The sequence below is a fragment of the Lissotriton vulgaris genome, chromosome 3_1 (assembly GCF_964263255.1).
Source record: "Lissotriton vulgaris chromosome 3_1, aLisVul1.2, whole genome shotgun sequence".
Classification (NCBI taxonomy): Eukaryota; Metazoa; Chordata; class Amphibia; order Caudata; family Salamandridae; genus Lissotriton; species Lissotriton vulgaris.
Genome location: NC_141689.1, coordinates 1,519,295,998 through 1,519,312,720, shown reverse-complemented (window position 1 = coordinate 1,519,312,720; position 16,723 = coordinate 1,519,295,998).

Sequence of the window (16,723 nt, the reverse complement as noted above, 5' to 3'; positions counted from 1 at the left end):
TCTGTGCCTGAAACGGGTCAAAATTGAAGCTTTTGAGTAAGCAAAACTCTGTAAAAATGACAATTTTGGTAACTGTGAGGGTTTAAAAAGTGGTTATTCAACATGATGCACGATCCAATTGACATTTTGAATCATTTTTGGTACAGTCCAAAAAATCAATTTTCGGATGAAAAACGATGACTCCGGACCTGTCGAACGATCCCAAAATGGTCAATATGGATGAAATTTCAACATTTAATCTTTTGACTCTAAATGACTGTTGGATGTGAATTATGACTTTGTCAACTAAAATAAGTGTGTTTAAAGTCATTTCTGTGCCCGAAACGGGTCAAAATTGAAGCTTTTGAGTAAGCAAAACTCTGTAAAAATGGCAATTTTGGTGTGTGAGTAAGCAAAACTCTGTAAAAATGGCAATTTTGGTAACTGTGAGGGTTTAAAAAGTGGTTATTCAACATGAGGCACGATCCAATTGACATTTTGAATCATTTTTGGTACAGTCCAAAAAATCAATTTTCGGATGAAAAACGATGACTCCGGACCTGTCGAACGATCCCCAAATGGTCTATAATGATGAAATTTTAACATTTAATCTTTTGACTCTAAATGACTGTTGGATGTGAATTATGACTTTGTCAACTAAAATAAGTGTGTTTAAAGTCATTTCTGCCTGAAACGGGTCAAAATTGAAGCTTTTGAGTAAGCAAAACTCTGTAAAAATGGCAATTTTGGTCACTGTGAGGGTTTAAAAAGTGGTTATTCAACATGAGGCCCGTTCCAATTGACATTTTGAATCATTTTTGGTACAGTCCAAAAAATCAATTTTCGGATGAAAAACGATGACTCCGGACCTGTCGACTGATCTCAAAATGGTCAATATGGATGAAATTTCAACATTTATTCTTTTGACTCTAAATGACTGTTGGATGTGAATTATGACTTTGTCAACTAAAATAAGTGTGTTTAAAGTCATTTCTGTGCCTGAAACGGGTAAAAATTGAAGCTTTTGAGTAAGCAAAACTCTGTAAAAATGGCAATTTTGGTCACTGTGAGGGTTTAAACAGTGGTTATTCAACATGAGGCATGATCCAATTGACATTTTGAATCATTTTTGGTACAGTCCAAAAAATCAATTTTCGGATGAAAAACGATGACTCCGGACCTGTCGAACGATCCCCAAATGGTCTATAATGATGAAATTTTAACATTTAATCTTTTGACTCTAAATGACTGTTGGATGTGAATTATGACTTTGTCAACTAAAATAAGTGTGTTTAAAGTCATTTCTGCCTGAAACGGGTCAAAATTGAAGCTTTTGAGTAAGCAAAACTCTGTAAAAATGGCAATTTTGGTCACTGTGAGGGTTTAAAAAGTGGTTATTCAACATGAGGCCCGTTCCAATTGACATTTTGAATCATTTTTGGTACAGTCCAAAAAATCAATTTTCGGATGAAAAACGATGACTCCGGACCTGTCGACTGATCTCAAAATGGTCAATATGGATGAAATTTCAACATTTATTCTTTTGACTCTAAATGACTGTTGGATGTGAATTATGACTTTGTCAACTAAAATAAGTGTGTTTAAAGTCATTTCTGTGCCTGAAACGGGTAAAAATTGAAGCTTTTGAGTAAGCAAAACTCTGTAAAAATGGCAATTTTGGTCACTGTGAGGGTTTAAACAGTGGTTATTCAACATGAGGCATGATCCAATTGACATTTTGAATCATTTTTGGTACAGTCCAAAAAATCAATTTTCGGATGAAAAACGATGACTCCGGACCTGTCGAACGATCTCAAAATGGTCGATATGGATGAAATTTCAACATTTATTCTTTTGACTCTAAATGACTGTTGGATGTGAATTATGACTTTGTCAACTAAAATAAGTGTGTTTAAAGTCGTTTCTGTGCCTGAAACGGGTCAAAATTGAAGCTTTTGAGTAAGCAAAACTCTGTAAAAATGGCAATTTTGGTAACTGTGAGGGTTTAAAAAGTGGTTATTCAACATGATGCATGATCCAATTGACATTTTGTATCATTTTTGGTACAGTCCAAAAAAATCAATTTTCGGATGAAAAACGATGACTCCGGACCCGTCGAACGACCCCAAAATGGTCTATAATGATGAAATTTTAACATTTAATCTTTTGACTCTAAATGACTGTTGGATGTGAATTATGACTTTGTCAACTAAAACAAGCGTGTTTAAAGTCATTTCTGTGCCTGAAACGGGTCAAAATTGAAGCTTTTGAGTAAGCAAAACTCTGTAAAAATGGCAATTTTGGTCACTGTGAGGGTTTAAAACGTGGTTATTCAACATGAGGCACGATCCAATTGACATTTTGATTCATTTTTAGTACAGTCCAAAAAATCAATTTTCGGATGAAAAACGATGACTCCGGACCTGTCGAACGATCCCAAAATGGTCTATAATGATGAAATTTTAACATTTAATCTTTTGACTCTAAATGACTGTTGGATGTGAATTATGACTTTGTCAACTAAAATAAGTGTGTTTAAAGTCATTTCTGTGCCTGAAACGGGTCAAAATTGAAGCTTTTGAGTAAGCAAAACTCTGTAAAAATGGCAATTTTGGTCACTGTGAGGGTTTAAAAAGTGGTTATTCAACATGAGGCACAATCCAATTGACATTTTGAATCATTTTTGGTACAGTCCAAAAAATCAATTTTCGGATGAAAAACGATGACTCCGGACCTGTCGAACGATCCCAAAATGGTCAATATTGATGAAATTTCAACATTTAATCTTTTGACTCTAAATGACTGTTGGATGTGAATTATGAATTTGTCAACTAAAATAAGTGTGTTTAAAGTCATTTCTGTGCCTGAAACGGGTCAAAATTGAAGCTTTTGAGTAAGCAAAACTCTCTAAAAATGGCAATTTTGGTCATTGTGAGGGTTTAAAAAGTGGTTATTCAACATGAGGCACGATCCATTTGACATTTTGAATCATTTTTGGTACAGTCCAAAAAATCAATTTTTGGATGAAAAACGATGACTCCGGACCTGTCGAACGATCCCAAAATGGTCCATAATGATGAAATTTTAACATTTAATCTTTTGACTCTAAATGTCTGTTGGATGTGAATTATGACTTTGTAAACTAGAATAAGTGTGTTTAAAGTCATTTCTGTGCCTGAAACGGGTCAAAATGGAAGCTTTTGAGTAAGCAAAACTCTGTAAAAATGGCAATTTTGGTCACTGTGAGGGTTTAAACAGTGGTTATTCAACATGAGGCATGATCCAATTGACATTTTGAATCATTTTTGGTACAGTCCAAAAAATCAATTTTCGGATGAAAAACGATGACTCCGGACCTGTCGAACGATCCCCAAATGGTCTATAATGATGAAATTTTAACATTTAATCTTTTGACTCTAAATGATTGTTGGATGTGAATTATGACTTTGTCAACTAAAATAAGTGTGTTTAAAGTCATTTCTGTGCCTGAAACGGGTCAAAATTGAAGCTTTTGAGTAAGCAAAACTCTGTAAAAATGGCAATTTGGTCACTGTGAGGGTTTAAAAAGTGGTTATTCAACATGAGGCCCGTTCCAATTGACATTTTGAATCATTTTTGGTACAGTCCAAAAAATCAATTTTCGGATGAAAAACGATGACTCCGGACCTGTCGACTGATCTCAAAATGGTCAATATGGATGAAATTTCAACATTTATTCTTTTGACTCTAAATGACTGTTGGATGTGAATTATGACTTTGTTAACTAAAATAAGTGTGTTTAAAGTCATTTCTGTGCCTGAAACGGGTCAAAATTGAAGCTTTTGAGTAAGCAAAACTCTGTAAAAATGGCAATTTTGGTCACTGTGAGGGTTTAAACAGTGGTTATTCAACATGAGGCATGATCCAATTGACATTTTGAATCATTTTTGGTACAGTCCAAATAATCAATTTTCGGATGAAAAACGATGACTCCGGACCTGGCGAACGATCCCCAAATTTTCTATAATGATGAAATTTTAACATTTAATCTTTTGACTCTAAATGACTGTTGGATGTGAATTATGACTTTGTCAACTAAAATAAGTGTGTTTAAAGTCATTTCTGTGCCTGAAACGGGTCAAAATTGAAGCTTTTGAGTAAGCAAAACTCTGTAAAAATGGCAATTTTGGTCACTGTGAGGGTTTAAAAAGTGGTTATTCAACATGAGGCCCGTTCCAATTGACATTTTGAATCATTTTTGGTACAGTCCAAAAAATCAATTTTCGGATGAAAAACGATGACTCCGGACCTGTCGAACGATCTCAAAATGGTCAATATGGATGAAATTTCAACATTTATTCTTTTGACTCTAAATTACTGTTGGATGTGAATTATGACTTTGTCAACTAAAATAAGTGTGTTTAAAGTCATTTCTGTGCCTGAAACGGGTCAAAATTGAAGCTTTTGAGTAAGCAAAACTCTGTAAAAATGGCAATTTTGGTAACTGTGAGGGTTTAAAAAGTGGTTATTCAACATGATGCACGATCCAATTGACATTTTGAATCATTTTTGGTACAGTCCAAAAAAATCAATTTTCGGATGAAAAACGATGACTCCGGACCTGTCGAACGATCCCAAAATGGTCAATATGGATGACATTTCAACATTTAATCTTTTGACTCTAAATGACTGTTGGATGTGAATTATGACTTTGTCAACTAAAATAAGTGTGTTTAAAGTCATTTCTGTGCCCGAAACGGGTCAAAATTGAAGCTTTTGAGTAAGCAAAACTCTGTAAAAATGGCAATTTTGGTGTGTGAGTAAGCAAAACTCTGTAAAAATGGCAATTTTGGTAACTGTGAGGGTTTAAAAAGTGGTTATTCAACATGAGGCACGATCCAATTGACATTTTGAATCATTTTTGGTACAGTCCAAAAAATCAATTTTCGGATGAAAAACGATGACTCCGGACCTGTCGAACGATCCCAAAATGGTCTATAATGATGAAATTTTAACATTTAATCTTTTGACTCTAAATTACTGTTGGATGTGAATTATGACTTTGTCAACTAAAATAAGTGTGTTTAAAGTCATTTCTGTGCCCGAAACGGGTCAAAATTGAAGCTTTTGAGTAAGCAAAACTCTGTAAAAATGGCAATTTTGGTCACTGTGAGGGTTTAAAAAGTGGGTATTCAACATGAGGCGCGATCCAATTGACATATTGAATCATTTTTGGTACAGTCCAAAAAATCAATTTTCGGATGAAAAACGATGACTCCGGACCTGTCGAACGACCCCAAAATGGTCTATAATGATGAAATTTTAACATTTAATCTTTTGACTCTAAATGACTGTTGGATGTGAATTATGACTTTGTCAACTAAAATAAGTGTGTTTAAAGTCATTTCTGTGCCTGAAACGGGTCAAAATTGAAGCTTTTGAGTAAGCAAAACTCTGTAAAAATGGCAATTTTGGTCACTGTGAGGGTTTAACAGTGGTTATTCAACATGAGGCATGATCCAATTGACATTTTGAATCATTTTTGGTACAGTCCAAATAATCAATTTTCGGATGAAAAACGATGACTCCGGACCTGTCGAACGATCCCCAAATGGTCTATAATGATGAAATTTTAACATTTAATCTTTTGACTCTAAATGACTGTTGGATGTGAATTATGACTTTGTCAACTAAAATAAGTGTGTTTAAAGTCATTTCTGCCTGAAACGGGTCAAAATTGAAGCTTTTGAGTAAGCAAAACTCTGTAAAAATGGCAATTTTGGTCACTGTGAGGGTTTAAAAAGTGGTTATTTAACATGAGGCCCGTTCCAATTGACATTTTGAATCATTTTTGGTACAGTCCAAAAAATCAATTTTCGGATGAGAAACGATGACTCCGGACCTGTCGACTGATCTCAAAATGGTCAATATGGATGAAATTTCAACATTTATTCTTTTGACTCTAAATGACTGTTGGATGTGAATTATGACTTTGTCAACTAAAATAAGTGTGTTTAAAGTCATTTCTGTGCCTGAAACGGGTCAAAATTGAAGCTTTTGAGTAAGCAAAACTCTGTAAAAATGGCAATTTTGGTCACTGTGAGGGTTTAAACAGTGGTTATTCAACATGAGGCATGATCCAATTGACATTTTGAATCATTTTTGGTACAGTCCAAAAAATCAATTTTCGGATGAAAAACGATGACTCCGGACCTGTCGAACGATCCCAAAATGGTCAATATGGATGAAATTTCAACATTTAATCTTTTGACTCTAAATGACTGTTGGATGTGAATTATGACTTTGTCAACTAAAATAAGTGTGTTTAAAGTCATTTCTGTGCCCGAAACGGGTCAAAATTGAAGCTTTTGAGTAAGCAAAACTCTGTAAAAATGGCAATTTTGGTCACTGTGAGGGTTTAAAAAGTGGTAATTCAACATGATGCACGATCCAATTGACATTTTGAATCATTTTTGGTACAGTCCAAAAAAATCAATTTTCAGATGAAAAACGATGACTCCGGACCCGTCGAACGACCCCAAAATGGTCTATAATGATGAAATTTTAACATTTAATCTTTTGACTCTAAATGACTGTTGGATGTGAATTATGACTTTGTCAACTAAAACAAGCGTGTTTAAAGTCATTTCTGTGCCTGAAACGGGTCAAAATTGAAGCTTTTGAGTAAGCAAAACTCTGTAAAAATGGCAATTTTGGTCACTGTGAGGGTTTAAAACGTGGTTATTCAACATGAGGCACGATCCAATTGACATTTTGAATCATTTTTAGTACAGTCCAAAAAATCAATTTTCGGATGAAAAACGATGACTCCGGACCTGTCGAACGATCCCAAAATGGTCTATAATGATGAAATTTTAACATTTAATCTTTTGACTCTAAATGACTGTTGGATGTGAATTATGACTTTGTCAACTAAAATAAGTGTGTTTAAAGTCATTTCTGTGCCCGAAACGGGTCAAAATTGAAGCTTTTGAGTAAGCAAAACTCTGTAAAAATGGCAATTTTGGTCACTGTGAGGGTTTAAAAAGTGGTTATTCAACATGAGGCACGATCCAATTGACATTTTGAATCATTTTTGGTACAGTCCAAAAAATCAATTTTCGGATGAAAAACGATAACTCCGGACCTGTCGAACGATCCCAAAATGGTCTATAATGATGACATTTTAACATTTAATCTTTTGACTCTAAATGACTGTTGGATGTGAATTATGACTTTGTCAACTAAAATAAGTGTGTTTAAAGTCATTTCTGTGCCTGAAACGGGTCAAAATTGAAGCTTTTGAGTAAGCAAAACTCTGTAAAAATGGCAATTTTGGTCACTGTGAGGGTTTAAAAAGTGGTTATTCAACATGAGGCACAATCCAATTGACATTTTGAATCATTTTTGGTACAGTCCAAAAAATCAATTTTCGGATGAAAAACGATGACTCCGGACCTGTCGAACGATCCCAAAATGGTCAATATGGATGAAATTTCAACATTTAATCTTTTGACTCTAAATGACTGTTGGATGTGAATTATGAATTTGTCAACTAAAATAAGTGTGTTTAAAGTCATTTCTGTGCCTGAAACGGGTCAAAATTGAAGCTTTTGAGTAAGCAAAACTCTCTAAAAATGGCAATTTTGGTCACTGTGAGGGTTTAAAAAGTGGTTATTCAACATGAGGCCCGTTCCAATTGACATTTTGAATCATTTTTGGTACAGTCCAAAAAATCAATTTTCGGATGAAAAACGATGACTCCGGACCTGTCGAACGATCTCAAAATGGTCAATATGGATGAAATTTCAACATTTATTCTTTTGACTCTAAATGACTGTTGGATGTGAATTATGACTTTGTCAACTAAAATAAGTGTGTTTAAAGTCATTTCTGTGCCTGAAACGGGTCAAAATTGAAGCTTTTGAGTAAGCAAAACTCTGTAAAAATGGCAATTTTGGTAACTGTGAGGGTTTAAAAAGTGGTTATTCAACATGATGCACGATCCAATTGACATTTTGAATCATTTTTGGTACAGTCCAAAAAATCAATTTTCGGATGAAAAACGATGACTCCGGACCTGTCGAACGATCCCAAAATGGTCAATATGGATGACATTTCAACATTTAATCTTTTGACTCTAAATGACTGTTGGATGTGAATTATGACTTTGTCAACTAAAATAAGTGTGTTTAAAGTCATTTCTGTGCCCGAAACGGGTCAAAATTGAAGCTTTTGAGTAAGCAAAACTCTGTAAAAATGGCAATTTTGGTGTGTGAGTAAGCAAAACTCTGTAAAAATGGCAATTTTGGTAACTGTGAGGGTTTAAAAAGTGGTTATTCAACATGAGGCACGATCCAATTGACATTTTGAATCATTTTTGGTACAGTCCAAAAAATCAATTTTCGGATGAAAAACGATGACTCCGGACCTGTCGAACGATCCCAAAATGGTCTATAATGATGAAATTTTAACATTTAATCTTTTGACTCTAAATTACTGTTGGATGTGAATTATGACTTTGTCAACTAAAATAAGTGTGTTTAAAGTCATTTCTGTGCCCGAAACGGGTCAAAATTGAAGCTTTTGAGTAAGCAAAACTCTGTAAAAATGGCAATTTTGGTCACTGTGAGGGTTTAAAAAGTGGGTATTCAACATGAGGCGCGATCCAATTGACATATTGAATCATTTTTGGTACAGTCCAAAAAATCAATTTTCGGATGAAAAACGATGACTCCGGACCTGTCGAACGACCCCAAAATGGTCTATAATGATGAAATTTTAACATTTAATCTTTTGACTCTAAATGACTGTTGGATGTGAATTATGACTTTGTCAACTAAAATAAGTGTGTTTAAAGTCATTTCTGTGCCTGAAACGGGTCAAAATTGAAGCTTTTGAGTAAGCAAAACTCTGTAAAAATGGCAATTTTGGTCACTGTGAGGGTTTAACAGTGGTTATTCAACATGAGGCATGATCCAATTGACATTTTGAATCATTTTTGGTACAGTCCAAATAATCAATTTTCGGATGAAAAACGATGACTCCGGACCTGTCGAACGATCCCCAAATGGTCTATAATGATGAAATTTTAACATTTAATCTTTTGACTCTAAATGACTGTTGGATGTGAATTATGACTTTGTCAACTAAAATAAGTGTGTTTAAAGTCATTTCTGCCTGAAACGGGTCAAAATTGAAGCTTTTGAGTAAGCAAAACTCTGTAAAAATGGCAATTTTGGTCACTGTGAGGGTTTAAAAAGTGGTTATTTAACATGAGGCCCGTTCCAATTGACATTTTGAATCATTTTTGGTACAGTCCAAAAAATCAATTTTCGGATGGAAAACGATGACTCCGGACCTGTCGACTGATCTCAAAATGGTCAATATGGATGAAATTTCAACATTTATTCTTTTGACTCTAAATGACTGTTGGATGTGAATTATGACTTTGTCAACTAAAATAAGTGTGTTTAAAGTCATTTCTGTGCCTGAAACGGGTCAAAATTGAAGCTTTTGAGTAAGCAAAACTCTGTAAAAATGGCAATTTTGGTCACTGTGAGGGTTTAAACAGTGGTTATTCAACATGAGGCATGATCCAATTGACATTTTGAATCATTTTTGGTACAGTCCAAAAAATCAATTTTCGGATGAAAAACGATGACTCCGGACCTGTCGAACGATCCCAAAATGGTCAATATGGATGAAATTTCAACATTTAATCTTTTGACTCTAAATGACTGTTGGATGTGAATTATGACTTTGTCAACTAAAATAAGTGTGTTTAAAGTCATTTCTGTGCCCGAAACGGGTCAAAATTGAAGCTTTTGAGTAAGCAAAACTCTGTAAAAATGGCAATTTTGGTCACTGTGAGGGTTTAAAAAGTGGTAATTCAACATGATGCACGATCCAATTGACATTTTGAATCATTTTTGGTACAGTCCAAAAAAATCAATTTTCGGATGAAAAACGATGACTCCGGACCCGTCGAACGACCCCAAAATGGTCTATAATGATGAAATTTTAACATTTAATCTTTTGACTCTAAATGACTGTTGGATGTGAATTATGACTTTGTCAACTAAAACAAGCGTGTTTAAAGTCATTTCTGTGCCTGAAACGGGTCAAAATTGAAGCTTTTGAGTAAGCAAAACTCTGTAAAAATGGCAATTTTGGTCACTGTGAGGGTTTAAAACGTGGTTATTCAACATGAGGCACGATCCAATTGACATTTTGAATCATTTTTAGTACAGTCCAAAAAATCAATTTTCGGATGAAAAACGATGACTCCGGACCTGTCGAACGATCCCAAAATGGTCTATAATGATGAAATTTTAACATTTAATCTTTTGACTCTAAATGACTGTTGGATGTGAATTATGACTTTGTCAACTAAAATAAGTGTGTTTAAAGTCATTTCTGTGCCCGAAACGGGTCAAAATTGAAGCTTTTGAGTAAGCAAAACTCTGTAAAAATGGCAATTTTGGTCACTGTGAGGGTTTAAAAAGTGGTTATTCAACATGAGGCACGATCCAATTGACATTTTGAATCATTTTTGGTACAGTCCAAAAAATCAATTTTCGGATGAAAAACGATAACTCCGGACCTGTCGAACGATCCCAAAATGGTCTATAATGATGACATTTTAACATTTAATCTTTTGACTCTAAATGACTGTTGGATGTGAATTATGACTTTGTCAACTAAAATAAGTGTGTTTAAAGTCATTTCTGTGCCTGAAACGGGTCAAAATTGAAGCTTTTGAGTAAGCAAAACTCTGTAAAAATGGCAATTTTGGTCACTGTGAGGGTTTAAAAAGTGGTTATTCAACATGAGGCACAATCCAATTGACATTTTGAATCATTTTTGGTACAGTCCAAAAAATCAATTTTCGGATGAAAAACGATGACTCCGGACCTGTCGAACGATCCCAAAATGGTCAATATGGATGAAATTTCAACATTTAATCTTTTGACTCTAAATGACTGTTGGATGTGAATTATGAATTTGTCAACTAAAATAAGTGTGTTTAAAGTCATTTCTGTGCCTGAAACGGGTCAAAATTGAAGCTTTTGAGTAAGCAAAACTCTCTAAAAATGGCAATTTTGGTCATTGTGAGGGTTTAAAAAGTGGTTATTCAACATGAGGCACGATCCATTTGACATTTTGAATCATTTTTGGTACAGTCCAAAAAATCAAATTTTGGATGAAAAACGATGACTCCGGACCTGTCGAACGATCCCAAAATGGTCCATAATGATGAAATTTTAACATTTAATCTTTTGACTCTAAATGTCTGTTGGATGTGAATTATGACTTTGTCAACTAGAATAAGTGTGTTTAAAGTCATTTCTGTGCCTGAAACGGTTCAAAATGGAAGCTTTTGAGTAAGCAAAACTCTGTAAAAATGGCAATTTTGGTCACTGTGAGGGTTTAAACAGTGGTTATTCAACATGAGGCATGATCCAATTGACATTTTGAATCATTTTTGGTACAGTCCAAAAAATCAATTTTCGGATGAAAAACGATGACTCCGGACCTGTCGAACGATCCCAAAATGGTCTATAATGATGAAATTTTAACATTTAATCTTTTGACTCTAAATGACTGTTGGATGTGAATTATGACTTTGTCAACTAAAATAAGTGTGTTTAAAGTCATTTCTGTGCCCGAAACGGGTCAAAATTGAAGCTTTTGAGTAAGCAAAACTCTGTAAAAATGGCAATTTTGGTCACTGTGAGGGTTTAAAAAGTGTTTATTCAACATGAGGCACGATCCAATTGACATTTTGAATCATTTTTGGTACAGTCCAAAAAATCAATTTTCGGATGAAAAACGATAACTCCGGACCTGTCGAACGATCCCAAAATGGTCTATAATGATGACATTTTAACATTTAATCTTTTGACTCTAAATGACTGTTGGATGTGAATTATGACTTTGTCAACTAAAATAAGTGTGTTTAAAGTCATTTCTGTGCCTGAAACGGGTCAAAATTGAAGCTTTTGAGTAAGCAAAACTCTGTAAAAATGGCAATTTTGGTCACTGTGAGGGTTTAAAAAGTGGTTATTCAACATGAGGCACAATCCAATTGACATTTTGAATCATTTTTGGTACAGTCCAAAAAATCAATTTTCGGATGAAAAACGATGACTCCGGACCTGTCGAACGATCCCAAAATGGTCAATATGGATGAAATTTCAACATTTAATCTTTTGACTCTAAATGACTGTTGGATGTGAATTATGAATTTGTCAACTAAAATAAGTGTGTTTAAAGTCATTTCTGTGCCTGAAACGGGTCAAAATTGAAGCTTTTGAGTAAGCAAAACTCTCTAAAAATGGCAATTTTGGTCATTGTGAGGGTTTAAAAAGTGGTTATTCAACATGAGGCACGATCCATTTGACATTTTGAATCATTTTTGGTACAGTCCAAAAAATCAATTTTTGGATGAAAAACGATGACTCCGGACCTGTCGAACGATCCCAAAATGGTCCATAATGATGAAATTTTAACATTTAATCTTTTGACTCTAAATGTCTGTTGGATGTGAATTATGATTTTGTCAACTAGAATAAGTGTGTTTAAAGTCATTTCTGTGCCTGAAACGGGTCAAAATGGAAGCTTTTGAGTAAGCAAAACTCTGTAAAAATGGCAATTTTGGTCACTGTGAGGGTTTAAACAGTGGTTATTCAACATGAGGCATGATCCAATTGACATTTTGAATCATTTTTGGTACAGTCCAAAAAATCAATTTTCGGATGAAAAACGATGACTCCGGACCTGTCGAACGATCCCAAAATGGTCTATAATGATGAAATTTTAACATTTAATCTTTTGACTCTAAATGATTGTTGGATGTGAATTATGACTTTGTCAACTAAAATAAGTGTGTTTAAAGTCATTTCTGTGCCTGAAACGGGTCAAAATTGAAGCTTTTGAGTAAGCAAAACTCTGTAAAAATGGCAATTTTGGTCACTGTGAGGGTTTAAAAAGTGGTTATTCAACATGAGGCCCGTTCCAATTGACATTTTGAATCATTTTTGGTACAGTCCAAAAAATCAATTTTCGGACGAAAAACGATGACTCCGGACCTGTCGACTGATCTCAAAATGGTCAATATGGATGAAATTTCAACATTTATTCTTTTGACTCTAAATGACTGTTGGATGTGAATTATGACTTTGTTAACTAAAATAAGTGTGTTTAAAGTCATTTCTGTGCCTGAAACGGGTCAAAATTGAAGCTTTTGAGTAAGCAAAACTCTGTAAAAATGGCAATTTTGGTCACTGTGAGGGTTTAAACAGTGGTTATTCAACATGAGGCATGATCCAAATGACATTTTGAATCATTTTTGGTACAGTCCAAATAATCAATTTTCGGATGAAAAACGATGACTCCGGACCTGTCGAACGATCCCCAAATGGTCTATAATGATGAAATTTTAACATTTAATCTTTTGACTCTAAATGACTGTTGGATGTGAATTATGACTTTGTCAACTAAAATAAGTGTGTTTAAAGTCATTTCTGTGCCTGAAACGGGTCAAAATTGAAGCTTTTGAGTAAGCAAAACTCTGTAAAAATGGCAATTTTGGTCACTGTGAGGGTTTAAAAAGTGGTTATTCAACATGAGGCCCGTTCCAATTGACATTTTGAATCATTTTTGGTACAGTCCAAAAAATCAATTTTCGGATGAAAAACGATGACTCCGGACCTGTCGAACGATTCCAAAATGGTCTATAATGATGAAATTTTAACATTTAATCTTTTGACTCTAAATGACTGTTGGATGTGAATTATGACTTTGTCAACTAAAATAAGTGTGTTTAAAGTCATTTCTGTGCCCGAAACGGGTCAAAATTGAAGCTTTTGAGTAAGCAAAACTCTGTAAAAATGGCAATTTTGGTCACTGTGAGGGTTTAAAAAGTGGTTATTCAACATGAGGCACGATCCAATTGACATTTTGAATCATTTTTGGTACAGTCCAAAAAATCAATTTTCGGATGAAAAACGATAACTCCGGACCTGTAGAACGATCCCAAAATGGTCTATAATGATGATATTTTAACATTTAATCTTTTGACTCTAAATGACTGTTGGATGTGAATTATGACTTTGTCAACTAAAATAAGTGTGTTTAAAGTCATTTCTGTGCCTGAAACGGGTCAAAATTGAAGCTTTTGAGTAAGCAAAACTCTGTAAAAATGGCAATTTTGGTCACTGTGAGGGTTTAAAAAGTGGTTATTCAACATGAGGCACAATCCAATTGACATTTTGAATCATTTTTGGTACAGTCCAAAAAATCAATTTTCGGATGAAAAACGATGACTCCGGACCTGTCAAACGATCCCAAAATGGTCAATATGGATGAAATTTCAACATTTAATCTTTTGACTCTAAATGACTGTTGGATGTGAATTATGAATTTGTCAACTAAAATAAGTGTGTTTAAAGTCATTTCTGTGCCTGAAACGGGTCAAAATTGAAGCTTTTGAGTAAGCAAAACTCTCTAAAAATGGCAATTTTGGTCATTGTGAGGGTTTAAAAAGTGGTTATTCAACATGAGGCATGATCCAATTGACATTTTGAATCATTTTTGGTACAGTCCAAAAAATCAATTTTCGGGTGAAAAACGATGACTCCGGACCTGTCGAACGATCCCAAAATGGTCTATAATGATGACATTTTAACATTTAATCTTTTGACTCTAAATGACTGTTGGATGTGAATTATGACTTCAACTAAAATAAGTGTGTTTAAAGTCATTTCTGTGCCTGAAACGGGTCAAAATTGAAGCTTTTGAGTAAGCAAAACTCTGTAAAAATGGCAATTTTGGTCACTGTGAGAGTTTAAAAAGTGGTTATTCAACATGAGGCACGATCCAATTGACATTTTGAATCATTTTTGGTACAGTCCAAAAAATCAATTTTCGGATGAAAAACGATGACTCCGGACCTGTCGAACGATCCCAAAATGGTCTATAATGATGAAATTTCAACATTTAATCTTTTGACTCTAAATGACTGTTGGATGTGAATTATGACTTTGTCAACTAAAATAAATGTGTTTAAAGTCATTTCTGTGCCTGAAACGGGTCAAAATGGAAGCTTTTGAGTAAGCAAAACTCTGTAAAAATGGCAATTTTGGTCACTGTGAGGGTTTAAAAAGTGGTTATTCAACATGAGGCACGATCCAATTGACATTTTGAATCATTTTTGGTACAGTCCAAAAAATCAATTTTCGGATGAAAAACGATGACTCCGGACCTGTCGAACGATCCCAAAATGGTCAATATGGATGAAATTTCAACATTTAATCTTTTGACTCTAAATGACTGTTGGATGTGAATTATGAATTTGTCAACTAAAATAAGTGTGTTTAAAGTCATTTCTGTGCTTGAAACGGGTCAAAATTGAAGCTTTTGAGTAAGCAAAACTCTCTAAAAATTGCAATTTTGGTCACTGTGAGGGTTTAAAAAGTGGTTATTCAACATGAGGCACGATCCAATTGACATTTTGAATCATTTTTGGTACAGTCCAAAAAATCAATTTTCGGATGAAAAACGATGACCTGTCGAACGATCCCAAAATGGTCTATAATGATGACATTTTAACATTTAATCTTTTGACTCTAAATGACTGTTGGATGTGAATTATGATTTTGTCAACTAAAATAAGTGTGTTTAAAGTCATTTCTGCGCCTGAAACGGGTCAAAATTGAAGCTTTTGAGTAAGCAAAACTCTTTAAAAATGGCAATTTTGGTCACTGTGAGGGTTTAAAAAGTGGTTGTTCAACATGAGGCATGATCCAATTGACATTTTGAATCATTTTTGGTACAGTCCAAAAAATCAATTTTCGGATGAAAAACGATGACTCCGGACCTGTCGAACGATCCCAAAATGGTCTATAATGATGAAATTTTAACATTTAATCTTTTGACTCTAAATGACGGTTGGATGTGAATTATGACTTTGTCAACTAGAATAAGTGTGTTTAAAGTCATTTCTATGCCTGAAACGGGTCAAAATGGAAGCTTTTGAGTAAGCAAAACTCTGTACAAATGGCAATTTTGGTCATTGTGAGGGTTTAAAAAGTGGTTATTCAACATGAGGCACGATCCAATTGACATTTTGAATCATTTTTGGTACAGTCCAAAAAATCAATTTTCGGATGAAAAACGATGACTCCGGACCTGTTGAATGATCCCAAAATGGTCTATAATGATGAAATTTCAACATTTAATCTTTTGACTCTAAATGACTGTTGGATGTGAATTATGACTTTGTCAACTAAAATAAATGTGTTTAAAGTCATTTCTGTGCCTGAAACGGGTCAAAATGGAAGCTTTTGAGTAAGCAAAACTCTGTAAATATGTCAATTTTGGTCACTGTGAGGGTTTAAAAAGTGGTTATTCAACATGAGGCACGATCCAATTGACATTTTGAATCATTTTTGGTACAGTCCAAAAATCAATTTTCGGATGAAAAACGATGACTCCGGACCTGTCGAACGATCCCAAAATGGTCTATAATGATGACATTTTAACATTTAATCTTTTGACTCTAAATGACTGTTGGATGTGAATTATGACTTTGTCAACTAAAATAAGTGTGTTTAAAGTCATTTCTGTGCCTGAAACGGGTCAAAATTGAAGCTTTTGAGTAAGCAAAACTCTCTAAAAATGGCAATTTTGGTCATTGTGAGGGTTTAAAAAGTGGTTATTCAACATGAGGCACGATCCATTTGACATTTTGAATCATTTT